Below are 26,432 nucleotides of genomic sequence, written 5' to 3'. Positions count from 1 at the left end.
TTCTCTGGGGTGGGGGTGGGGGGTGTCTCACCCTTTCTCTGTTCTGATGGCTCCCTCCCTGGGCCTGTACCATCAACTCCGGAGTCAGGTGTCTTGTTGTCTATTTGACATCTCCGCTTGCAAGGTGAATAAGCATTTCAGACTTACGTGTCCACAAACCGAGCTCTTGAGCTTTCCACCGTGGCTCCATGTTCTGGTTGTCTAAGCCAGAAGCCTTGGAGCCTCCCTGATTTCCACTTCTTACCTCAAACCCCACATTCAGTGCTCCGGGAAGTCCTATGATTCGGGGCACCCAGCAAGTTGATGAGGACATCGGGTCTGAAGATTGGATCTAAAGAGTACAATACAAAACCCACCCAAATGCTTCCGAGAACATTATCTGGGAGAGAGTTTGATGGTTTATGTGAAGTAAATAGACTAGGCAATTAACACCAGCGAAACTGGTGCGGCTCCATCAATATCAGATGAGTGTGTGTGGCGACAAAGGCTTTGTGATGTAAAATGTTGCTTCTGTATGATGATAAAAGAAAACAATCATAAAGAATTTATACATATGCAATAACTAAACCTCAGAATATATAGAAAAATTGGCCGATTTACAAGGAGAAATTGATAATTCTGCAACCGTATGGGCTATTTTAATATTCCTTTCTCAGGAATTGATGAGTCAGCTACAAACAAACAACAGTGTACAAAATTTGAACAAGCTCTAGTTCTCGGTCATATAATAAAACAACAAACAATTAGAGAATACATTCTCTCTCTCTCTCCCCCTTTTTTTAATGTTTGTTTATTTTTGAGAGAGAGAGAGCAGGAGTGGGGAAGGGGCAGAGAGAGAGGGAGACCCAGAATCAGAAGCAGGCTCCAGGCTCTGAGCTGTCAGCACAGAGCCCGATGTGGGGCTCAAACCCATGAACTGTGAGATCGTAATCTGAGCCCAAGTTGGCCGCTTAACCTACTGAGCCACCCAGGCACCCCCTAGAATACATACTGTCTTGAGGCACATGAGACATTTTTTGGTCACAAAGTAAATCTCAAGTTCTTTCAGACCGTCTTCTCTGACCCAATGAAATTAAGTCAGAAATCAATAATAGAAGCACAAAAAGGAAAGTTTATGTATCTGACATTTAAAACATACACACAAAAATTTCAAATTAAAGAGGAAGTCACAATGGAAATCTCCAGAATTGACTGGTGGTAACAATGTAAATTAAGGTCTGTAGAATGTGACAGCGCTTGGAGGGAAAATTATATCCTTAGAGTTATGTATTTGGAAAGAACAAAAGTTCAAAATTGTTCAAATAAGTGCCCAAGTGAAGAAGTTGAGACAGCAAGGGACACCTGGGTGACTCAGTCGGTTAAGCATCCTACTCTTAATTTCAGCTCAGGTCATGATCCCAGGGTCGTGGGATCGAGCCCGGAGTCGGGCCTGCGCTGACGGCGTGGAGCCTGCTTGGGATTCTCTCTGTCTGTCTGTCTGTCTGTCTCTCTCTCTCTCTCTCTCTGCCCACCCCCACTCACATGCACACTGTTTCTTTCTCAAAATAAATAAATAAACTTTTTAAAAAGTCAAGAGAGCAAAAGAAAATAAAAGGAAGGAAGTGATAAAGGTAAGAATAGAAACTTGTGAAATGGGGAACAAAGAAAAATAGAAGTAGTAAAATAAAAAACTGCCTCTTTGTAAAGGCAAACAAGATTTTTAAACTTTCGGCAAGATTGATCAAAAAATAAAAAGAGGGGCGCCTGGGTGGCGCAGTCGGTTAAGCGTCCGACTTCAGCCAGGTCACGATCTCGCGGTCCGTGAGTTCGAGCCCCGCGTCGGGCTCTGGGCTGATGGCTCGGAGCCTGGAGCCTGTTTCCGATTCTGTGTCTCCCTGTCTCTCTGCCCCTCCCCCGTTCATGCTCTGTCTCTCTCTGTCCCAAAAATAAATAAACGTTGAAAAAATAAATTAAAAAAAAAAATAAAAAGAGAAGGCAGGAATCACCTATGTTAGCTACATCTTGTTAACGATGGGAGTGACCAGCATTTAAAGATGGCATTTGTTACCGGAGTGCCAAACAAGTTCTGACAGGGGTTCTCATGGGTTTTGAAAAGTTGATTTTAAAATACAGATAGAAGAATAAAGAACCAAAAAGATAAGTAATTTTGAAAAAACAATACCAGGAGGCTTGCCCTTTCAGATGCCAAAGCTTATTATAAAGGTGTAATATTCAGGATTTGTGTTCTCGGACAGATAGGTCCATGCAGTAGACCTAGGGAGCATACTCACACCCCTACGCCCTCCCCACACTGCCACACCTCCACACCCTCACACCCTGCCACGTCCTATACTCACCCTCTCTTTCCTCCCACATCATACCCCTACCCACCCACACCAGCCCACCTTCTATCCTCACGACCACACCCCCCTCCTAGCCCCCCACACCCTATTCCCATACCCTCTCACATGCTCTAACACCCTCCACCTACACCACACACCCCACATCTCCCACTGTCACACCTCTTACTCCCCCATACTCACACCCCCCCACATCCGACTCCACACGTCACACCTCCTCGCACCCAGCTACCACCTGTCTATACCCCCCCATACACCTCCAGACTCATAGCCTCCCACATCCTATACCCATACCCTCTCATATGCCCTAATACCCCAACCTACCCTACACACCCCACATCTCCCACACCTACACCCCCACTCCCCATACCCCTCACGCCCACACATACATCCCACAACCACATCCCCCTGTCCCCCACACCCACACTCAAATCCCCACATCCCACACACCCCATACATCCCACATACCCTGTGCCCCCCCACCCCCCCACCCCACACCCATACTCATACACAGGAATTCGTAATACTAGAGGTTGTGTCACAAGTCAGTGGGGGAAAGGATGGACCTTTTAGTCAATATTGCTGGGATAATCTTCTACCCTGTGGTAAAGATAAAATTAGGTCCCCAGCAAATGCTTCCTGTATGAGACTGAATTCTAGATGGAATAAAATCCTGAGTGTGAAAAGCAAAACTAACACTTATAGATGAAAAGACAGAAGTCTTTCTGTGACATCTGGGTGCAGATGAATTTCTTAAACCGGGCACAAAAAGCACTAACGATAAGGAAAAGGGCTGGTTTATTTGACTACATTATATAAAAAAATCATCTGTGTGGTAGATTTTTATGGTACTAAAAGACAGAAGGAAACACTTGAAAGTCATATAACATGAAAAGGATTAATATCAGAGATCTAGAAAGAATAAGCATACAATGGACAAAGGCTGTAAGAAGGCAATTCAAAATGAGGAAACCAGAAACGTTTTTATAAACCTGTGTGAAAACTGGTTTTTCTATTAACTCATGAAATATGAAGTTCAACAGTGAGAGACCATTTCATAGTCACCAAGTTGGCAAGCATGAGGTCAATTAAATACTGGTAAGGTATGGGGAAACTGGGAACTTGGTTTCACCTTGCTCTTGGGAGTACTGGCTGGTATAACTGCTTGGACATGAACTGGTTATATAAGTAAGTTGAAAATGTGCACCTAATATGACCCACCAATGCCGTTTTCAGGTATTTGTGCTAGAAGATGCTCACAGGTGCCGAGGATACGGTCCTACTGGGTTTGTACTAGTAAGACAGTGGCAACTACCTAACTGGTCTCAGTAAGGGGACCCAGGCGTCTGTTTTATTCCTGTAGTCAAAAAGTATTCAGCATTAAAATGAATTAGATCTACACGTATCAAGATGCATAAATCTCAGTGAGTGTTGACTGTGAAAACCCAAGTTAGCAAGTAGGGGTGCATTATGGTACTGCTTTTGGATATTTACATAGCCAGTGAAGGTATAAACACCTGAGTTAAGTAAATATGGTTTCGATTATGTCCTTACCAACCTATAGGGAAGGAGGGGTTATCAGTTTGGTCTGATGCATTAGTGGTATCCACAGGCATTTTGAATAGAGATCTGAAGCAAAGAAAGCAAAATGTTGACTATTTCTTCTTCATGGTTTTACATGGATACCTATTATATTTACTGTTTTGATTTGAGATATAATTAGCATACCATAAAATTCACCCCATTAAAGTGTATAATTGAATGGTTTGGTATGTTTTTGGGGTATTCGCAGAGCTTTGCAGCCATCACTGCTATCTAACGTCAGAACATTTTCTGCAACCTAAAAAGAATCCCTGTGCCTATTCGCATTTCTCCCCGTATTCCCCTTTCCCCAGTCCCTGAATACCATTAGTTTACTTTTTGTCTCTATCGATTTGCCCACTGGGAACATCTCAGGTACATGGAATCATACAGTATGTGGCGTTTTGTGTCTGGCTTCTTTCACTTTGCATAATGTTTTCGAGGTTCAGCTATGTTTTAGCATATATTACTACTTTATTTCTTTTTATGGATGAATTTTCATTGTACGGATACACAGCATTTTGTTCATCCCTTTATCCATTGATGAACATTTGAGTTGCTTCCACTTTTTAGTTATTACGAATGATGTAATTATGAACATTCATGTGCAAGGTTTTGTGTATTTTCAGTTCCCATGGGTATGGAGGAGTTTGAATTGCTGGGTCACGTGGCAATAACATGTTTACCTTTTTAAGAAACTGACCTTGTTTTCCAAGATGGCCTTCGCATTTTACATTCCCACCAGCAATCTACGAGGATTCCAGTATTTGCACATCCACACCAACACTTATTATTGTCAGTCTTTTTGATGATAGCCAGTGGGCGTGAAGTGGCATCTCACTATGATTCTGATCTGCATTTCCCTGATGACTAGTGATGGTTAGAATTTTTTTTGTGTTTATTGGGCTGTTTATATACATTCTCTGGGGGCAGGTATATTCAAATCCTTTGTCCATTGTTTAATAGAATTATTTGTCTTTGTATTGTTGAGTTGTCAGGATTTTTGATATATTCTGGATATTATTCCCTTATCCGATTTACAGAAATTTTCTCCCATTTTGTGGGTTGTCTTTTCACTTTTTTGGTAATGTCTATTGAAGCACAAAATTTTGTAATTTTGATGAAGTCCTGTTTATTTTTCATTTTGTCACTTCTATTTTTGGTGTGACATGTAAGAAACCGTTGTCTAACCAAAGGTTCACGTTTATTTTAAGAGCTTTATGGTTTTAATTCTTGCATTTAAATCTCTGATCTACTTTGAATTAATCTTGTAGATAGTGTGAAGTAGGGGTCCAAAGTTGGTCTTTTGCATGTGGATGTCCAGTTGTCCCGGCACCATTTGTTAAGACACATTCTTTCTCCGTTGGTCTTGTCCCTCCCAGTCAGAAACCATTGACTGTGTATGTAAGGGTTTATTTGTGCATTTGTAATTCTATTCCATGGAAATGTTTATATCACATATAGTATATCCTCTGCATCTGTGACTATATTCAAATTTTCTATTTCTTAGTTTCTATAGTTTGTATTTATTTCCAGGCATTTGTTCATTTCATCTTGTTAATCGAATTTGTTGATGTAAAATTGTTCATGGTGTTTCCTTATAATCCTTTTTATTTCTGTAAGTTGGGCAGTAACATTTCTTCTTTCATTCCTAATTTTAGTAATTAAGTCTTCTGTTTTTCTCAGTCAGTCTAGATGAAGACATGTCGATTTTGTTGATCTTTTCAAAGAACCCACTCGTGGTTTGTTTTTCCATTCTGGATTTCACTTGTTTTTGCTTTGGGCTTTATTTCCTTCCCCTGCTGACTTTGGGTTTAGTTTTCTTTTGTTTTTCTAGTTTCTTGGTGGAAGTTGAGGTTATTGAGTTGGGATCTTTCTTCATTTTTGAAAGCAAAGTATTCACAGCTTTGGAGGAGCTCCTGCCCAGTCCTGCCCCTTCTGGGGCTGTGCCAGCTGCTCTGCTGGGCTGGCGAGAGGGGCTGGGGGTGGGCCAAGTTAAAATGCCCTGAGCTCGCTGCTGTTACGAAGATCCAGTTGATTTTCTTGCATAAATAAATCATCCTTGGATGCTGCAGGCCTCTGGTCAATTTCCAGAGTTCTTAAGTTCATCATGAACGTGCTGTCATCGTTCTGTTCTCCTTGCAGTTACGGAGGAGTGAGCTGTCAGTGGTTATTATTCTGCCGCTCCCAATGATGTCATCTACCTGCCGTGTTTTATGATGGAGAGATTACAAAAAATGAATGTGATTGCAACAGGATATTTAATAGAAATTGGTTAATCACTTCTAAATGTCACGAGGAAAGAAAATGTGTAGAGGTGGCCAGCACGTTTTAGAAAAGAACAGAGGTGCATGACAACTTACCCTATTTGATATCACAACTTTGTATAAAAGCTAAAGAAATCACAGCAGTTAGTATCGCCGCTAAGAGACAAACAGCTTAGCAGAACCAAGTAGAGACTCCAGAGCCCAGCTCATGAACAGGGGATTCGTGTGTGAGGATATTCCTGGCTGGCAGTAAACCCCGCCTACTGAACTCACAGAACCACTCATATTTGTGGGAATGCTCAGCTGTATCTAGCTAGCCGTCCAGTTTCTCCCTCTGAGGTCAGGTTGATTTTGCCTCAGGGTTAGGGAAGTGTCGTCAGCCGTGCGAGAGAAGGCTGTGGGAGAAGGGTGGGCTTCACGGGGGTTGTGGGGAGACTCGCTGACAGCTGTTAGGTGCTCACAGCCTAGTGAGGGACGCCATTCTCAGGGTAGCCCAAGGGGCCATCGCTGGGAGAAGGAAGGGACGACAGCGGAGGGGGCCCCGTGGGGTTCGGAGGCCCTGTCCCCGGCAGCCGGAAGTATGGGTTACACCTCTCCAGTCACGACACCAAACCTGGAGAGTAGAGAATGCCTGATTTCAAAACTTCTGTAGAGCACAGTCACCACATATTGAATTCAGAGGCCCGTGGAAGGAAGTGGAAACATGGGCTAGCCAATGGCTAGTAGAGAGGGCCTCCAGACCGCTAACCAGAAGGAGAGCTGGTGCAAGAATGGTGAGGGCTTTAACATCTATAAGGCTTTTGTACCTGAAGAGAAACACTTGGTGTTAACGTGTTTTTTACTTAAGACTTAATATGTTAAATGTATAGTCATTTTAAAAATAATCTAAGCGGTGTTAGAAATTTTTAAATACATTAACAGTAAAACAAAAAAAGCTTGCTGAAATACAGTGATTACAAAATATATTACTACATGTAAGCCTCAAAAACTAAGCGTCCCATAGTTGTAACTAATTTCCCATCGCCGTGCCCCTTGTGGAGTCACAGTGACTTTACAGGGGCACGGCGGGGGCGGTGCTCCAGACCAGCGGGACCGGTCTGCTGGGAGACTGGGAGACTTGGTCGCTTGTCGCTTGTCGGAGATGATTTGGATCTTGAGTTCACCCTGAGCTCCAGTTTCAGATTAGAATCTAATAACGATTCTCCCTCGTGCGGACGCCCACAGGCTGGCTGGGCTCCCTGTTGCCCAGTGCCACCCCGCATGTGTGGGGGCGTCTCTGAATTGTAGGTCCTCTGCCTTCTTCTGCCTCAAGTCACGTCACTTTGGTTTTTGTTTGTTTGTTGGGGGAAAGGAGTGTCAGAGGCTAAAATCTCAGCTCCGGGGCTCCACTTCTCTCGAGTGACCTGGGGACGAACCTGAATTTCTTCCTTCCTACAATATATTTACCTAAATTTGTTGAGCCTTTGACCAGAAATTAATATGCATTCCTCTTTTTTGTTATCCTCGTGTGTTTTATTGATTCACACTCAATGACTTTGTTGCTGAATTTTGAGCAGGCAGTTTATGAAAGGAACAGAAATACCAACAAACATGGAAGGATGCCAACCCTCGTTGCTAATGAATAAACACATGTGCGTCATCCTTTGACCATCTCGTTGGCATGTATTTTAGGAGAGTTTATGATACAGAGTTTTGGCGAAGAATCCCAGAGACTAGACTCTCAGAGGATGACTGGAGAGGGGAGGGGGTCTGGGGGTTCTTCATCTTTGAGTGTCAGGGGCTCTGAAATTCTCAGGCAATGTGGCTGAAAATTCTCTCAAGAATTCGTCTTCAAGAAACAGTCATGGGGGATATTCGTTATAGCCTTAATTTAAATAATTAAATTAATTGGAAGCAGCCCGAAGGCCCAATAATAGAGGATTTAGTAAATCAGTTATTGTTCTTCTACAACACAGAGGACATTAGGCAGCAAGTAGCATTTATAGGAATGACTCATGACGTGAAAAAATGCGCTTAGCATATGAAGTCAAAATACACGTAAAAACAGTATATACGACATGAAATATAGGGCTGTGTGTGGTATATGTGCACACCTGTGCCTGTATGTGTGCTCACGTGTGTGTGTATTGTAAAGGCCTCCAGGAGATACAACCAAAAGCTTATGGTGTCTGTTTCTGAGATCTGGAATCACCGCTGGTATCTATGTTCACGCATTTCTGAACTTTCTAAGTTTTTCTAAATGAATATATATCACTTTTATAATAATAGGGGAAACATATATGCTTTTTTTAGTTAGAGAAGAATTATAGGAAAGTTAGTCTGATCTTTGATATACAGAAGCATTTTCTAAGCATAAAAGCAATGCAGGTAATTTCAAATGGTAGGTAAGTTTCATTTTTGTGGACAAATTTCTAAGGGTATCAATAAACATTAAAAGGCTAAAAGCAAGCTGTTATGAATGTTTTCCACAGATATTACAGACACAGCTGTATTACATTGTTCTGAAAACATATATAATCTATATCATTTATTTAAAAAGTATATAGGTAAATGTTACAATGAGAAATTTCTAGAAGAAAATACAGTTTACTGCTATTGGTGTTTTTGGGTGGGAGTTGGAGATGCTTTTATTTTATTTATTTTATTTGAATTTATTTATTTATTTATTTATTTATTTTTTAATAGGAAATTTATTGTCAAATTGGTTTCCATACGACACCCAGTGCTCATCCCAACAGGTGCCCTCCTCAATGCCCATCACCCACTTTCCCCTCCCTCCCACCTCCCATCAACCCTCAGTTTATTTTCAGTCTTTAAGAGTCTCTTATGGTTTGCTTCCTTCCCTCTCTGTAACTTTTTTCCCCCCTTCCCTTCCCCCATGGTCTTCTGTTAAGTTTCTCAGGATCCACATAAGAGTGAAAACATACGGTATCTGCCTTTCTCTGTATGACTTATTTCACTTAGCATAACACTCTCCACTTCCATCCACGTTGCTACAAAAGGCCATATTCCATTCTTTCTCATTGCCACGTAGTATTCCATTGTGTATATAGACCATAATGTCTTTATCCCTTCATCAGTTGATGGACGTTTAGGCTCTTTCCATAATTTGGCTGTTGTTGAAAGTGCTGCTATAAACATTGGGGTACAAGTGCATCAGCACTCCTGTATCCCTTGGGTAAATTCCTAGCAGTGCTATTGCTGGGTCATAGGGTAGACCTATTTTTAATTTTTTGAGGAACCTCCACACTTTTCCAGAGAGGCTGCAACAGTTGGCATTCCCACCAACAGTGCAAGAGGGTTCCCATTTCTCCACATTCTCTCCAGCATCTATAGTCTCCTGATTTGTTCGTTTTAGCTACTCTGACTGGCTTGAGGTGGTATCTCAGTGTGGTTTTGATTTGTATTTCCCTGATGAGGAGCGACATTGAGCATCTTTTCATGTGCCTGTTGGCCATCTGGATGTCTTCTTTAGAGAAGTGTCTATTCATGTCTTCTGCCCTTTTCTTCACTGGATTATTTGTTTTTTGGGTGTGGAGTTTGGTGAGTTCTTTATATATTTTGGATAGTAGCCCTTTCACAATTGCACCAAAAATCATAAAATACCTAGGAATAAACCTAACCAAAGATGTAAAAGATCTGTATGCTGAAAACTATAGAAAGCTTATGAAGGAAATTGAAGAGGATACAAAGAAATGGAAAAACATTCCGTGCTCATGGATTGGAAGAATAAATATTGTTAAAATGTCAATACTACCCAAAGCAATCTACACATTCAATTCAATCCCAATCAAAATTGCACCAGCATTCTTCTCAAAGCTAGAACAAGCAATCGAAAAATTTGTATGGAACCACAAAAGACCCCGAATAGCCAAAGTAATATTGAAGAAGAAGACCAAAGTGGGAGGCATCACAATCCCAGACTTTAGCCTCTACTACAAAGCTGTAATCATCAAAACAGCATGGTGTTGGCACAAAAACAGACACATAGACCAATGGAATAGAATAGAGACTCCAGAATCAGACCCACAAAAGTATGGCCAACTAATCTTTGACAAAGCAGGAAAGAACATCCAATGGAAAAAAGACGGTCTCTTTAACAAATGGTGCTGGGAGAACTGGACATCAACATGCTGAATGAAACTAGACCACTTTCTTACACCATTCACAAAAATAAACTCAAAATAGATGAAGGACCTGAATGTGAGACAGGAAACCATCAAAACCCTAGAGGAGAAAGCAGGAAAAAAACCTCTCTGACCTCAGCTGCAGCAATTTCTTACTTGACACATCTCCAAAGACAACGGAATTAAAAGCAAAAATGAACTGTTGGGACCTCATCAAGATAAAAAGCTTCTGCACTGCAAAGGAAACAGTCAACAAAACTAAAAGGCAACCAGCGGAATGGGAAAAGGTATTTGCAAATGACATATTGGAGGTGTTTTAAATACATTTCTTGCACCTTTCTGCACTTTCCAAACTTTCTGCACAAGAAGCAGCCACATGTCGTGCTATCACGGGATGCACACTTGCTGTCGGGAAGAGCAGAGTCTGTGCGCTTGGCCGGTGTCTGTGCTGGGCTTGTCCTTGCACGGCAGCATCTCTCATCGAGGGTCCCAGGACAGGGGCGTACAGAGCTCACTCTCTATCACGGATTGCAACTCTTGTGGTTGGGAGTTGCCTAGAAAGTCTACTGGATGTATTATAGGCGATTTCAGTATCTGGTGAGAGCCCAGACAGATTTCCTGCTTCCGATTCTGGTAATGAGAGCCACTCAGTCAGAAAGCCAAGGAAGTGAAAGTAACAGTTTATAATTTTAATTGAATAACCCCATATACTAACTGAGATTGAAACAAAAATCCTTTTATATATTATTGCAAGTTCATAGTGAACAGAGTTCATCGACATAATTTGAAATGATTGAAACATGCGTGTGCATATCGGTATTTGCACCCACGGAGTATGATCTATTAAATGGGAAAATGAAACAAAAACTATCCCCTCCCCAGGCAGGGGTGGGTGCTGGGAGACAAGTCTGAACTTCTAAGAGGTGGAAGCTCATAGTCTTGGTGTGCGGCAGGATGAAAGGGCCTGCCGTCCCAGGCCAGGAGGCGAGGCAGGCCCACCATACAGGGGCTCTTGGGGTCTCTGCTCCTCGGCCTTACTGACCACATCACCACCGCGCGTTGACCCCCAGATGCTATTTTTTGAGGTGGAGGAGTAAAGAAGTTCAACGCCCTGGCTACCTCCTTCTCTTCTCTGCTGAGACCATCACCAAGAGTATAATTACTTAGAAAGGATAATTGCATTGGTGGATTCTGTGATGGGCATGAAGCTGAATCATCCTTGCCCGTCCTCCCCCCTACAGAAACTCTTTTAAACCCTCATTAGCCCTGGTTCTTGTCGGCACTGCAGAACTTGGAGTTCCTTCTGCTGTGGGGGCCGGGTTCATGCGATACTCTCCCCCCCAGATCTGGAGCGATTTGGAGTCAAGGTTGCCCTCCTCCCGAAGTTGGATCTTTGCTATGGCCCATTATGGGCGTTTGCTCTTCTTCCTTTATTGAGGTCCGTCAGTGTGTGAGCTCCTGTTTGGCAAATGTGGAACCTATGAGTGGCTTTCTGGGAGCTGCATTTCCAAGTGCGTCCTGCTGCACACCCACCAGCATTGTCCCAGGTCACCGTTAAGTGGCCTTTGGAAGTGGTGGCTCAAACATTCCACATGGTGGTCCACGGCCCCTGCCTGTGTTCTGCTGGTCTCTGCTCACCCATCCTCCTCCGATGGGGGTGCCTTCCTGTCAGAAGGAGTGGCTCTACGGGGAGCCCGTGAGGTCCCGGTGAGGTGGGACAGCAAGGAATCTCCCTGCCTTCCTGGCCATGGGCTGGGCCATTCCGTCACATGAATATTAAAACTCTGGTGTAAAATGTCAGCTGTGTCCATGTGAATGTGAAGATGACTGAGGGTTTCAGACAAGTGGACATGTGTGGGTGTCTGTGGGAGAGGGAACAGGCAAACGGCAGGGGTCCTCGGGTTGGGATGGGGGCCTCAGTGGGATCCAGAGCATCCTCCCGCCCGGAGTTGTCTGCCGGGTGTTCTCAGGCTGGCACGTGGAGGCAGCTTGGATCTGAGGAGGCTGTGGGAGAGCCACCTTTAGGAAGGGAGGGCTTCCATTCTTGGTAGATGCTCTGGTTGGAATGCTAAGACTCTGTGAAACTCCTCTGCACCTAACAGTAGGAACATTAGAAATAGTGGCTCAAAGAAGAACATAACTAATATTTGTATCTGTGGCCGAATCCACAAAAGGAGTAAAATTTTGCCTCCTTTCTAGTCAGTGCTTTTAAAATGTGTTTCTAATGCCAAAATTCTGGCGTGGCTGCGTGAGGCTGCATGTGCGATGCTGGCTGTCCCGTGTAGGCCAGGGATGCTGGAGAGGGCCTGCTCTCTGCGCTGTGGCTCACGTGGCCCAGGCGTGGTCAGTGGCGGCCGCGCACGTGAGTGTTGCAGTGCCTTGAACTCTGAACGAGGGCTGACGTCTGGTCAGACACACTCTGTGGTTTTTCCTGAGTCACTGAATCGCAGGCCTCTCAATTGCAGTCGACAAGACAAGAATGTCTTCCCTCTTTTTTTCTCGCTATCCGGAAAGTTTTATTTTATTCTGTGTTTTTTCATGTAGAGGAACGCACGTCCTGGGCCTCCCGGCACACTTAGAGTTCTGCCTGTTGGCCTTCGGAGTCTTGCCCTCAGGGAGGGGAGTCCCGACCTGCAGCAGGTCCCAGCACCGTGCAGCTGCCTGTCTGTCCTTATGTCACTTCACATGTGCACCCGTCTGTCCAACATGTACAGGGACCCTGCCTCCACGTGCTCTTCCTGTAGCCTGGTTCCTGACACGACGGGGCTCTCTTCTAGTGGGGGTGAGGGACAAGAATCAAGAGAAATAAATTAAAAATACAGTGGTACCTGCAGGTGGGTCAGAGCAGGAAGACCACGAAGGAGTGGGGGAGCGCCTGCCAGGTGGTCCAGGAGGCCTTTTAGAGGAGGCGGTGGTCTAGCCGGTGGCATGACTGAGCTCACGCTCAGTGAGTCACAGTGTGACTGCAGCAGGGGCCAGGTGGTGGGAGGGCAACGTGGGAGGGCAGCAGGGGCGCTGAGCAAGGGGTGGGTGAAGATGTGCTGGGGAGAATAGTGGCAGCTGTTGCCCCCCCCCCCACCTGCCCCGGAGATGAGTTGTTGCCCCCCACCACCCCCGCCCCGGCCCCGGAGATGAGTTCGGGTGTTACTCCTCGCACAGTGGGGCCTCTGAAGCTCCCTCTGGCTGAAGGCCTGCAGGGAAGGTAGGCTTGGTTGGGAGGCTGCAGCCTGCAGGAGGGCAGTTGGTGGGCCTGGGGGCTGTTGGGGGTAGGTCAGAGGCCGAGCTCAGGCAGAGCTGATGCACTTGCTGGAGAATGGATCAGGAGGCTGGTGCAGAGGACTGGAGTGAGCACCTGAGGTGAGATGACCTTGGGATCGTCAGGGATCGGTCTTGGACTTAGAGCTAGACATCCTGGTTGCTTGTTCAGGTGGGCAGTTGATGCAGGAGCCCAGGGGAGAGGGCAGGACAGGGAAATGGATTTAGGGAATCCAGTGGAGGGAGTGTGGTCAGTAGAGAAGAGCAGAGCTCCCCTGGGTCCAACCCCAGGAAGCCTGAAGCTGGAGCGCCCGGTGGGGTTGGTGCTCTGGCCCCAGGCCCTCCCTGTGTGCCCACCCTGCCCACACCCCCAGTGCCCTGCAAGCTGCCAGGAGCATGTGACCCAGACCCGACTGCCTGTCCCTGGCCAGCAGGTGGTGCAACCATTTTTGACATTTAGGTCTCCCTCTTGGAAGTTTGTGTGTTTTCACTTTCTCCTCCCGTGGCATTCAGGATTTGGAGGGAAATGTCTCCATGTGACCTGCACACGACACTCCTGTGCCAGGTGCTGGCCTGTCTGCATGGCACACTCTCCCCTTCGCCTGCTGGACCATCTTTCCGTGTGCCGGATGTGCCATCCGTGTTTTCTTTGAAGTATTTGATCAGATAGGTAGGCCATTTGGAAATTATGTTGTTTGTTTTCTTGAGAGCTTGTTTGGAGGTTCTAGCAGGGGAACGCAGCTACTCGTATACCCTTGACCGAAGAACGATCCTCCTCTATCGGGGAAGGTGGTCCTCTTCGACCGAGCGCGCAGCTTCGGGAGGGACGCACTTGGAGCGGTGAGGGAGGAAGGGGGCCCCCGCCTAGCCAGCCAGATCAGCCGAATCAACCCTGGTGATCAGTGGGGTGACAGATGTTGCAGCCAGATTGCCCTCACATCCTATGTTGTTTGTTTTCTTACTGAGTTTCGAGAATTGCATGTATTCTGGGTGCAGGCCTTTGTGGGGTACGTGTTCTGCAGGTACTTTCTCCCAGTCTATAGCTTCACTTTCATTTTTATAAGTGTCTTTTGAAGATCAAAATTTTTAATTTTGATGACATCCAGTTTATCCATTTTTTCCTTTTATACATCATGTCTTTTGTATCATACTTAAGAATTCTTTGTGAAACCAGGGGTCTGTAAGATTTTTTGCTATTCTTTCTTTCACAAGTTTTATAGTTGTGATCTAGTTTAAATAATTTTATACAGAATGGGAAGAAAATGTCGAGATCTTTTTTTTTTTTTTGTATATGGTATCTAGTTGTTTCAGCATCTTTTGTTAAAAAGTTTTTCCTTTTCCCATTCAATCGCCTTGGAACCTTTGTCACAAATCAATTGGCCATGTATGTGTGTGTGTGTTTTCAAGGGTACCTGGGATTTATTTTAATCAGGAATGGTAAGAAAGGCTGCCATGGAAATGACTGTCATGAGGAGGAAGCTCATACCCACAGGTCCCGAGAAACAGGAGGCAGGCTACTCAGGACCCACGAGGAGCCCCAGGGTCAGTGAGCAGGCAGAGGAGGTGAGGGGAAAATGGGCTGGAGTTTTATTATGGTTTCCGTGGGAGGGCCAGGTGAGGCGGGGTCAGCCTTCAGAAGTTCAGCAGGCCCTAGGGCATAGGGGCTGTCCCTGGTTGTGTGGTCCCTGGCCCCAGGGTATGGCTTTATAATAAATCTTGAAATAAGGCAGTATATTTCCATACACATTTTAGAAGCCATGTAGCCTATTCTGATTTCAGTTGAGATTGTATTGATGGGAGATCACCGTTGTGCGATTGAGATCTGGTTGGATAGATGCACTAAGAGGGGACATCCCGAGCTTTGTTTCTGATCTGGGGGGTATCCTGCCCCCTTTCACCCTAACGTGTGATGCTAGCTGTGTGGTGTGACTGCAGCTCCTCTATCAGGTGCACGAAGTGCTCTTACAGTCTGGGTTTGCTGAGAATTCTTTTCATGAGTGATCATGAATTTTGCCAAATGCTTTTTCTGCATCTATTGAGACAATCACCTAGTTTTCCTTTTTATGTCTGTTTCTATAGTCCATCCATATAAACCAAAATCTGTGAAACTGACTTTTAAAAACGTATTAAACCAATTGCGTTTCTGGGTTGAAATCCATTTTGCTAGATTATGTGATTTGATATGCTAAAATTTAAGACTTTTTGCAACTATATTTATGAGAAATATTTTGTGTTTACTTTTAGTGTATTTTTCTGGTTTTGGTATCAAGTTAATACTTGCCTGCCTCATTGAATGAGTTGGGAAGTGTTCTCTTACATTCACCCTTCAGAATGAGTTAGTAAGGAATTTGTATTATTTCTTCCTCGAATACTTGGTAGAATTCACCACGGAAGCCATCTGGATGGGCTCATTTTTTGGTTGAAGGTTTTTAACTTGAATTCAATTTCTTGAATACATGTAGGTTATCTGTTACCTTCTCGAGTGAGTTTGGATAGCTTGATTCTTCTAAAAATTTGTTCCATGTATATTATTAAATTTATTGCCATGCAATAGATCCTAACATTCCCTTATTATATTCTGTGTTTTTTTTTACTTATTGGCATGAAATTCACATAACATGCAATTAATCATTTTAAAGTGTACAATTCAGTGCATTCACAGTGTTGTGCAACTACCACCCAGTTTCAGACTTTTTCAAAACTTTTTTCTCATCCCTAAGAAATGTTCCACACTGATTAAGTAATCACTTCCCATTTCCTCTCTCCCCATCCATGAATCTGCTCTCTATCTCTGTGGATTTACCTGCTCTGGGTATTTCATATAAATGGAATCATACAATATACGACCATTTCTTTCATTTAGCATAATGTTTTCAAGGTTCATCTGAGTTGTAGTGTGTATCATTACTTCATTTTTTTCAATGGCTGTCGAATATCCTGTTGTGTGGATATGTTACAAGTTGCTTATCAGTTCATCCATTGATGGACGCTTGATTGTTTCATATTTTGTGTCCTTCCTTCAGGGATCACTGTCCTGTGCTGCCTGTTGTCTCATGTCTCAAAACCCACAAATGCTTTGTCTCATGTCTTTTGTCTGTGTTTTCGTTGTCTGGCTGGAGAGTCGATTTGGTCTGTCTTCTTCTGCCTGGGCTGGAAGTGGACGCCCTCTGTCTGGGGTTTGTAATGTTCCTCCGGTCTTTAGTCATCCCTGCGTGGGCCTCGGGCTGCCCGTAAGAGCCTCTGGCGGAGCCACTTACCTCCACACTACGTCTTCGCACAGGCAGGGCGCCTTGTCCTGTCGTCCTGGTGAAGTGCTCTTCGGACTTGGAGCTGAGACTACATGGTGGTCCTGCCTGGGGTTCCCGCCTACACCCCACCACGGTCCTCTCCTTACCCCTCATGGGTCCAAGGGATTGAGAATCTACACTTTCTATCAGCTTTACGACCATGGGTCAGGGATTGGGGTCTAGGGCTCTGAGCATTTATTGGTATCTTAAGTTCCAAACTCAGTTTAGAATCTAACCTCTTTTATGGAATTTTTTTCTCTGGGAAACTGCCTTTGACTTCCTAAATAACTGATTTATGAGTACATTCTTTTAATAAGTTCCTTTGGTTGGTAAAATTTGGCATCTAAGGTGATAGATTATTCTTTGGGTTATTTTCTGTCTCTGATTTCCAATTATAATAATTTTTTTAACCCGTTTACAGGGCTGTCTACAGAGAGAGATCCTCACATGGTTTCATGTAAGTAGTGCTTCTTACAATGCCTTTACACAGGTTATGTCTTTAAACTCAGTGATTCTTGCTACGTCAGTTGATTTTTAAAGTCTCGCTTGCCTATGAAGCCATGTGTCTTGCTGTCCTTCCTTGTGGCCAGGTTTCCTGTCACACAGGGGACCTGTGACAGGTCAAAGTACACCAACAGCGTCAGTGATTTGCATGATTTCTTTCTGGCTTTTGTAGAACCAAGATTTTAAAAGAAGCCGTTTTCTCCTTTTCTGTTAAACCCCTTTCACCAACTTCACCTGACCAAACTGTCCAGCAGGGGGCCTGAGGGCCGGTGGTGAGTGTGCGGTGCGGGACACATGCCTTGGTCCCACGCTCCACCAGTGCGGCCCAGCCGGGCAGGGACAAGTGTGTGCTGTGGCCACAGTGGTGTGTCCACGCTGTGTGGGCATCTCTTTGTGGCCTTGACTCCAGTTTTGCAAAACTTACCTTGAAATGATTCCTTTCAAATCCTTAAGATGTCTTTTTCTAAAGCTTATAAATGTTGTTTTCTATTAGTTTTCAGCAGGGAATTTGGTTTTTAGCAGTCTCGCATGGAATCCTAATGTCATGACAGTAGCTAATATTTATGAAGTGCTTGGTTTGTGCCAGCTTTGCTGATTTGGATCCTTCCCGTCTAATTCCTCACTCCATCCTCACAGTGCCCTGTGGAGTAGTGCCCTCTGCTCACTTTCCAGGACTCAGCTATGTGACGCCACTGTGTTGTCGGTGGTGAGACCAAGATTTGACCCTAGGCCGCTGACCTCATGAGCCTGAGTCCCTGCACGATGGTAGGATGAGCAGGAGGTGACTTGTTGATGTGATGCGGGCTCTGAGTTCAATGTCTGCCCTTTCTGGTGGTCTTGATGGCAGACCCAAGTAGCCACCCTGGAGTCCTGTGCTCAGCTGGTCAGAGAGCCAGACAGGCATAGCCCACCAAGCTTACAGAGCCTGTGGCCTGCAGCAGGGACCGTGATTCATCAACAGCCCCCCCAGGAGAGACGGTGGTGGTGGTGGGGAGGAGTCAGGAAACACATGTGCATGAGTATCTAGGGCTAGAGGGTAACCGGAGTCCTAACTGATGTTAGAAGAGGAAAGTCCTTAATTAACAAATTGCTTGAACAAAGACCTTGTTTGCTCTTTCATTCATTCGGCAAATATTTGCAAAACGTGCCAGGCGCTCTTCTGAAATCCCAGCTTCCTTTAGCTTATATCTACGTGGGGCTTACAAAAAGAAATATAGGAAGTAAACACGCCACGGTGTGTCAGGTGGTGACATCTGCCGTGGAAGACGTGAGGAGGAGCGGGAGTGTTCGGATAGGCCCACCTGGCAAGGGGCATCTGGGCAGAGCCTCGAAGGAGGGGCAGGAGTCAGCACCGCGGGTGCTGGAGCACGGAGGGCTCCGGGCCAAGGCGAGGGACGTGCTCGGGGTGCTCGTGGAGCGTCGGGGAGGCCGGCGAGGCTGGAGCAGAGTGAGTGAGGGGGCAGGAGATGAGGTCAGAGAGCAACAGGGTGCACCTCAGGGGCCTGGTGGGTCACCTTGAGGCTAGTTGTCACTCTGCAGGGTGTAGGGGCCGCGAGTCAGGTAGTCTTTTTTTCTTTGGGTGTTGGATTGGTAAATTAACGCCATTTTACCACTTTCTTTTTAGAGGACGTCCAAATCCCTACTGGCTTGGGACCATCTTTATAATTGTGCAAATCTGGATCTAATTTTCACAGACCTCCCCAAGGGAAGGGCCGCTGGAATTCAGGCATATAAACAACGCCTTGTCTGCTCTGGGGCTGTTTTGCCTAGATTTGGTGTTGTCCAACTTTGTCCTCCTGGCAAATGGGGAACCTGGCCTGCAGTTCTGGAAATAAACCAGCAGGCTGGGGTGGGGTGGGCTGGCCCAGAGTTACCCACCCCGTCTCGTGCGCACAGCATCTCGGGCTCCCCGCTGGAGAAGGCCTGGGCAGCTGGGCTGAGAGGCCCAGACAAGCGGGGCAGCGGGGCCGTCAGGACTGGGATTCCAGGGGTTCCCAGAGGCCTGCTTAAGTGCAGGCGGTGAGCTTTCCACAGGGCACCCGTGGCCTCTCCCGCAGGTGCGGAGGGAGCCGTTGGGCGCACTGAGCTGGTTGGAGCAGAAACGGCTCTGACTCCAGGGGCGATCCTGGCCGTGTCCTGCGGCGCCTTCCCGCGGGGTTCCCGGGTGGTGTGACGAGCCAGAACAGAGCTCCTCTGCAGTGGACGTTTCCCAGGGGAGGTGGCAGCTTTGGAAGGACTTGGTTTTCCATTTGCACGTCTCTGAGAACTTTCCACACTTCCTTAGAGTGAGGGGAAGGGCAGTCTTCACAGCGAAGCCACTTCTGTGTGATGCCTGGGCTTGGCCACGGCCGGGATCCCTGAAATCCCACTGTTTTGCAAGGGGGACAGAGTTCCCACAGCCAGAGTGACAGAGCCCACTCCCTGCCAACTCAGAACTGGGCACTTAAGGAAATTAAGAAGCAATGAGAACAAAACAGTTGAAATTTTTATTTACTTTGAGGTCTTTTATTTTCTGTAATACCGACTTGGTTATTTGATTTATATAGGTTTTTCTTCTGTGCTGCCTTAAGATAACAATTCTCGCTATAGAATGAGAGGATTTGGCAAATATGAGAAAGAACTGGAAGGCTTACCTGCAGCGAGTACAGACAGGAGGACTGCAGATGAGCCCCCGACCGGGACGCCTCCGTCAGGGGCCTCCTGCCCCGGCACGTCCTTCTTGGTGCCCCTTGTCGTCACCCCACAGACACCACTGCCTCCGTCCTGTCTCGGGTGTGCTGCGGGGAGGCGACGTAGCCCTGTGCGCTGGCCAAGGGACTGGGGTGGCCCCCACACCCTCATCCGTGTCTCTTGTGTCGGAGGCAGTTCTTGTGCATCTGGCCTTTCTTCTCAGCGTCCTCACTTCATCAGATTTCAGTCTCGGCCGATGGCCAGGCCTCACAGTTCGAGAAAACAGGCGCTTCGCTTTCCCTCCCGAAGCTGCAGTCCCGCCGTCCTGCCCTCCGCCTGGTCTCCCTGCCCTCTGGCTGCTCAGGGCTCTGCTCCTGCCTCAGTTGGGCCGCCTGTCTCCTGGGTCTCAGTTCCTTGTCCCTGGCAGCCACTTCTAGTAGCATCAGCATGACTCGGTAACTCTCATCTTAAAATAAAAAAAAAACCTCCTCCCTTGATTTTCAGCCAAAATGGCAGATTGAATTCACAGTGACCTCTGCTGCTTCTTAAGAACCACTAAAGTGACAGGTAAGATATTTTTAAAAGGAAGAGGCCACCAAGAGATTGAGAGGAGATGACAGAATTGGGGAACTTAGCAGATGGACAAACAGAGGGACATAGCAGATCTGAAAACAGAAAGCTCGGGGGTGATCACACTTGTGCTGGGGGGCCCGGCGGGGAGATGGATTGCATGGCAGACAGCCCCCCCAAGTCTCAAGAATGACATTGCCATGTACCTCTGAAAATCAGGAGGGCAGTAAAGATGGGGCTGAAATAGGAAATTGGTGGAAAGCCGGTTTAGGAAGCAAGCCAAACCAGGCTGGTTCTCGGCCCTCCTCCCCCACCCTGACTTGTCCCCAGGAGGGTGAACTGGGAGCCTGAGGGCGACGGAGGGGGCTGGTCCGCAGGGACGTGGGGCTGCGCTCCAGTGGGTCAGGGAGCACCGTGAGCCCAGCCTCCACCTTGCCGGCCCCTGGAACACGGAGAACCTGGGATGGCTTTGGGATGCTGGTGAGTGGAGCAGCCGCTCCGATGGTGGAGCAAGAAGCGAGTGGCTTGCTTGGAGGTGGTCTGCGGCTGTGCTGGAGTGATCGGGAGGGGCTCTTCCCCGGCTGGGCGGGTGGAGGCAGACCAGCAATGCAGACACAGAAAACTAAGCCAGCGAACGAGGCCCTCAGTCGCTCCAGGAAGCACGCACCTCCTGCAGAGGTCTGAGGGGTACAGGAGGCTCTGGAGCCTCTTGGGGTGGAGGGGGCAGAGGGCCAGGGAGGGGGATTGTCGAGTTTCCCAGTAGGAAGTTAGTAGAGGGCACGGAGGAGTAATGATCCGATGGTGGAGATAAATACCAAAGAGGGTAAGAACCCAGAAAGATTGCCCACAGGGCCCGGGGCACAGGGACGGCAAGGGCCCTGTGCTCGCCGTCAGCTTTGTGGATTCTGTGGTTTTTAAAACTCTGTACATTTATAATGTGGCGCAAAGTAAAAATGAAACGGTTACATAGCAAATACCGTTATAAAAGCGTTACGAAGGCTGCCCCCCTCCCGTCTCTGCTCCTGCCAGGGCCCGGCTCCTCTGCATGGCCATCTGGTCCTCCCCAGTGGGGCTTCATCCTCACCACCTGGCCAGCGTTCGCGGCCTCTGCCTCCCCGAATCCGGTAAAAATGTTTCTCCTTGGGAGCTGGAGCTCCGCAGCTCTTGACCTGTAGAGTGGCCCCTCCCGGTGGTGTGTCCTTTCTCAGGCTCCCCCGGCCCCCACTGTCCTGGTCCCGCGTGCTAGTCGAGTGTCGTCTCCTCTGTGTGCGAGCCCCTCTGTCACCTCCCTGTCCCGGTGCTCCGAGAGGGCCCTGCTGATGGTCGGTGCCCAGGGGCTCCTGGGGACCAGACACTGCTGCAGACATTTGGTCCCTTTCATGCTGAACTTTGCCTCGGGGATTAAGATACACACACATTTCTGGGCCCTGCTTTTATTTTGTATCTTTATTATTTTTTTTCCCTGGGCCCGCTTTTAAACTGAATGCCATCCTGCACGTTGTTCTGTGTAACCAAGTTTAAGAAAGAACATTTAAAAAAATTTTTTTAATGTTTGTTTTTATTTTTGAGAGAGACAGAGACAGAGCACAACTGGGGGCAGGGCAGAGAGCGAGGGAAACAGTCCGAAGCAGGCTCCGGGCTCTGAGCTGTCAGCACAGAGCCCAGTGCAGGGCTTGAACTCATGAACCGTGAGATCATGACTCGGGCAGAAGTCAGATGCTCAACTGACTGAGCCACCCAGGTACCCCTTAAGAACGCTATTTGTAAAAGTTTACATAGTTCCCACTCTGTGGATGTACAGGTAACCCTTGAACTCACAGGGGTTAAGGTTGCTGACCTCCCACGCAGTCGAAAATCCACACATAACTTTGACTCCTCCCGAACTTAACTGCTTACTGGTGACCGGAAGCCTTACTCGTAACATCAACAGTCGATTAACACATATTTGTATATGTTATGTACTGTATTCTTACAATAAAGTAAGCTAGAGAAAAGAAAATGTTACTAAGAAAATCGTAAGAGAAAATACATTTAGAGTACTATACGGTGTTTATCAAAAAAATTCATGCACAGGTGGACCCGTGAGGTTCAAGCCTGTTCTTCAAGGAAAAGGGTCTTCAAGGAAAGGGTCAAGTGTAGGTATCAGTCATCCCCTTTTTGTTTAATATGGTTGGGTGTTCTTCACATCTGTCACGCTGTTGGTAGTAGTGAGGTGAGCACCCTTGTGCGTGAATCAGCTTTCCCTCTTCCTGAGGCAAGATTGCATTATCTGTCCACGTAGGATTCCTAGGTCACGGGAGAGATGCACTTCAAAAGAGGCATAATGTGTCATTGCCACTTGTGTCCTTCTGGCTGGGCCCCACCAACACACCGTGTCCCCAAGAACACTGGAAGGGCATGGTGCGATCGGACTCCGCTTCGCCACTGGCTGGTTTAGTCTTCCTTCTCCGTAAACGTCCTGCCTTAGTGAAGGTGCCAGCGGGTGTCTCCCCGGGTGGGTCATTCGCCTTTTACTTGGGCACTGGTGTTTTGGGGCAGTTTGACGTTTAGAAAACCCCTTCCTGGCCTTCAATGTGTCCTTACATTTTCTTTTCTGTTTTTACTTTTTGCATTGACTTGTGTAATCCACTTGGGATTAAATTTGACGTATGTTATTAGGTGAAAGTGTAAGTTATTTTCTCTTACAAGTGTGAAAACACTGTTGAGAAATACTTCATTTTCCCAATGATTTGTGCTGCTACTTTTGGCCTAGAAGTATATCTCACATGCAGATATTGTATATATTCGTGTCTTTTTGCATTATCTAATTGATCTGTTAATACTCACGCTGGTACAACTGTTTTAATGATTCTAGTTTTATGGTATATTTATCCGATAACCCCATTATTAAAAAAATATTTTAGCTATTCTTGGCTACTCACTTGCTAGATGAACTTTAGAATGACTTTCAAGTTAAGAAATTAATCACATTAGGAGGCGCCTGGGTGGCTCAGTCAGTTAAGTGTCCAACTCTTGATTTCAGCTCAGGTCATGATCTCATGGCCTGTGAGTTCTAACCCCATGTCCGGCTCTGTGCTGACAGCGCGGAGCCTGCTTAGGATCCTCTCTCTCACCCTCTCCCCTCCCCGGCTTACGCGCACGCTCTCTCTCTCTCTCTCTAAATAAATAAATGCTTAAAAAACCATATTGGGATTTCTTTTCAAGTAGATCAAAGCTCTAATTTGAATTGAAAACAGTTGCTATTTACAGTATTCACTTCCTAATCTAGGAAGGCATTCTGTTTTTCCATGTGTTCCAAGTCTTCAGTTACTGTATGTAGCTTTCTTGCTGTAGATTTTCTCTTTTGAAATCTTTTCCAACTTATTTATGTTATCTGGTTATTGTAATTGGGATTTTTCTCATTTCACCTCTCTGATACTGAATAGTGTATGGGGAAGCCCTGGATTCCAGTGTATTTGGACGTGGCCATGTGTCAAAGTGCTTTCGCTGCAATAGGCTTCTCAGCTGGGTTTGGACTTCTTCCTGACTTGGCCCAAAGGCTTTCCCTGTGAGGCGTGCTCGCTGTGGCTCTCTGGTCAGTGCTCTCTCTCTCTCGTGTTACAGAAGCTTGCTTCTGGTGCTCTTCTGCAAGTTGTTTTTCAGGATCAAAAGTGAAAGTTGCATTTTACTCCATGTGTTCGTTGCTGCTGTTAAGATAGTCTTGTGATTTTTCTCCTTCCATCTCTTAATGTAGAGAATTCCACTGATGAAATTCCAAGCGTTGGCTGTTGGAATAAATCCTGGTAGATCTTACTGATACTTTTTAATACTCTTCCAGTTGTAATACCCTCTCGGTATACCGATCATTCATAATTTTGTTCACAACCTAATTTCTCATTTTAATGCATGTTTTCTTTTTCTTTAGGTTTACACTGTTACCTTTCTAGTTTCTCAAATGCATCTTTTGTATATTTAACTTGTTTTCTAATGAATGCACTTTGGCTTTCAGAGTTCTTTCAAGATACTTTGAACCGCGCCCCACTGGTTTTGATATGACCTGTAATCATTCAGATGCCTGTCATTTCCAGGCTTCGTTCTGACATTTTGTAGGTGATTGGTATTTCCCACCGTATGTTCTGTTGTTAACTTTCTACTTTGAACGCTTCACATTCAGAGAGTGCGGCCTCTCTGGATCCTTGAGGCCGGGCATGCGGGACGAGAGTCTGCGGGGCCGTGGTTGCCGTGTAGGAGCGGTGGCCAGAGCTCGGCCGGGGCTGGTGGTCACGGGGCCAGCAACTCACGGGGGTGGGTTCTCTCACACAGAGCGGGAGGAAGAGCGACGCCGAGCGGCCGGGGAGATGGAAACCGGGTGTACGGTGAGAAGAGGGCCTACGGCGTGGGGGCAGAATAACTTCTGTGTGCGACCCGAGGGAGAAATGCCCCAGGGGCTTTTGGGATCCTTGCTCCGAGCTGAGGGGAGGTCGTGGGGCTCGATCCTGGGCGACAGTTGTGCCCGCGGGGCTGGATGACCCACGGAGGTCAGGGTTGTTTCTCCGTGTAGCCAGGCTGGGGGGTGGGCTGGGTCCCCGGAAGCCTCCTGCCCCGGAGGATGTCCCGGCTGGGGCTCCAGGTGGCCTGCCATTCCGTGAGTGGTGTATCTCCTGTCGGGAGGACCTCCGGCTGAAACGGATGCACGTGCGTCCGGTGTGTCCTCAGGGAGGGGCAAGGGCACGATGAAGGCCAGCAACTGAACTTGCGGGGTTGGAAGGCCAGGTCAGGCTGGCTTGTGTCCGGGAGAGGGACCTCGTACCCAGTGGTGCTAAGCAGGAGCCGGCCTACCCGCGGTGGCGTGTGGTGGCCTGGCGCCTGCCGCAGGGGAGGCTGGGCCGGGGGGTCCCCTCAGGCAGCCCTGTGCTCGGTCACAGTTGTGGTCACGCAGGAGAGAGATGGGATTTGGGGGGGCAGCCAGCTGTCAGCCACCGGCACAGATGAGGACTGAGATCCTGGGGTCACCTGTATCATTGATGGGGGGGTGGTCCTAGCATTAGGGGGTACTTGCTTCAAAGGTGCCTGTGTAGCTGTGCGCCGTTAAGTCTAGGAGGGAGCTAGATTTGGGGGTGCTTCCCACACTCACAGAGAGGGAGCTGCCACAGGCCCGTCTCCCACACTAAGGTCCCAGTGTGTGCGGGGGTGGGGGGCAGGGCGGGGCGCCGTCTCGTTATGGAAATGTGGGCCTCACGAGCAGAGGAGAGGGACGCCGTGGAGGCGGTGGCTGCGTGCGGAAGGCTACCTCGCGTCCTCCCGGGGAGAGATGGGCGAGGGTGAGTGATGGGCTGGTAGCTGCGGAGGCCTCCCGCCGGCCTCCCCTTTCTGCCCTTCACATAAGGGCACGGGACGCCTCACTGGAGGGCTCTCATGAGAATCTGCGCCACGATGATGCGTGAGCTGCCCCACCGGGCCCACAAAGACCTCGAGGCAGCTGTTTCTTGCTTCTGCCTGCGTCTGGCTTTCCTTTCTGATTTGGTCGAGTGGTTTGTATTCTGTGTCTTTTTCCTCTCGCGTGGATGTAGGAGAGTGCTGTCCTCCTGGAGGCGCGGACGCATGGCAGCCTGGCAGGAAGGGGCCGATGGCGTTTCACAAGATGACTCATTCATTCCTCCCTCTTTGCCACGTTGCCAGGCTGTCTGGCGGCCCCACATGCAGAGACGGTGATGGATCTGGAGCGCTGTTATCACTGGTCCACGGTGACCAGGGATGGCGTGTGGGGGTGGCGGACCAGCCACCTCTAGGTATACGTTTAGACAAGTGGGAGTCAGCCTTTCTGGATGCTTCCTTAATAAACGTTCCTCGCGT

At 47.3% G+C, this 26,432-nt stretch overlaps 1 protein-coding gene across 17 annotated transcripts in view; it reads left to right on the top strand.

Moving 5' to 3' along the window:
• PCBP3 (poly(rC) binding protein 3) overlaps positions 1-26,432 on the top strand; it is a 275,831-nt gene that overhangs the window by 68,985 nt on the left and 180,414 nt on the right. For 16 of the 17 annotated variants that reach the window (XM_043593403.1, XM_043593405.1, XM_043593402.1 and 13 more), the window contains one exon: positions 17,278-17,313. The exons of the other annotated variant lie outside the window; for it this stretch is intronic. The gene's annotated coding sequence lies outside the window, so the exon portion shown is untranslated. The remainder of the gene's footprint in view (positions 1-17,277; positions 17,314-26,432) is intronic. 17 annotated transcript variants of the gene reach the window in all.

Source organism: Prionailurus bengalensis, chromosome C2 (assembly GCF_016509475.1).
Source record: "Prionailurus bengalensis isolate Pbe53 chromosome C2, Fcat_Pben_1.1_paternal_pri, whole genome shotgun sequence".
NCBI classification, from domain to species: Eukaryota; Metazoa; Chordata; class Mammalia; order Carnivora; family Felidae; genus Prionailurus; species Prionailurus bengalensis.
Note: the sequence above shows the minus strand (reverse complement) of the source record. Positions and strands in the feature narration are given on the sequence as shown.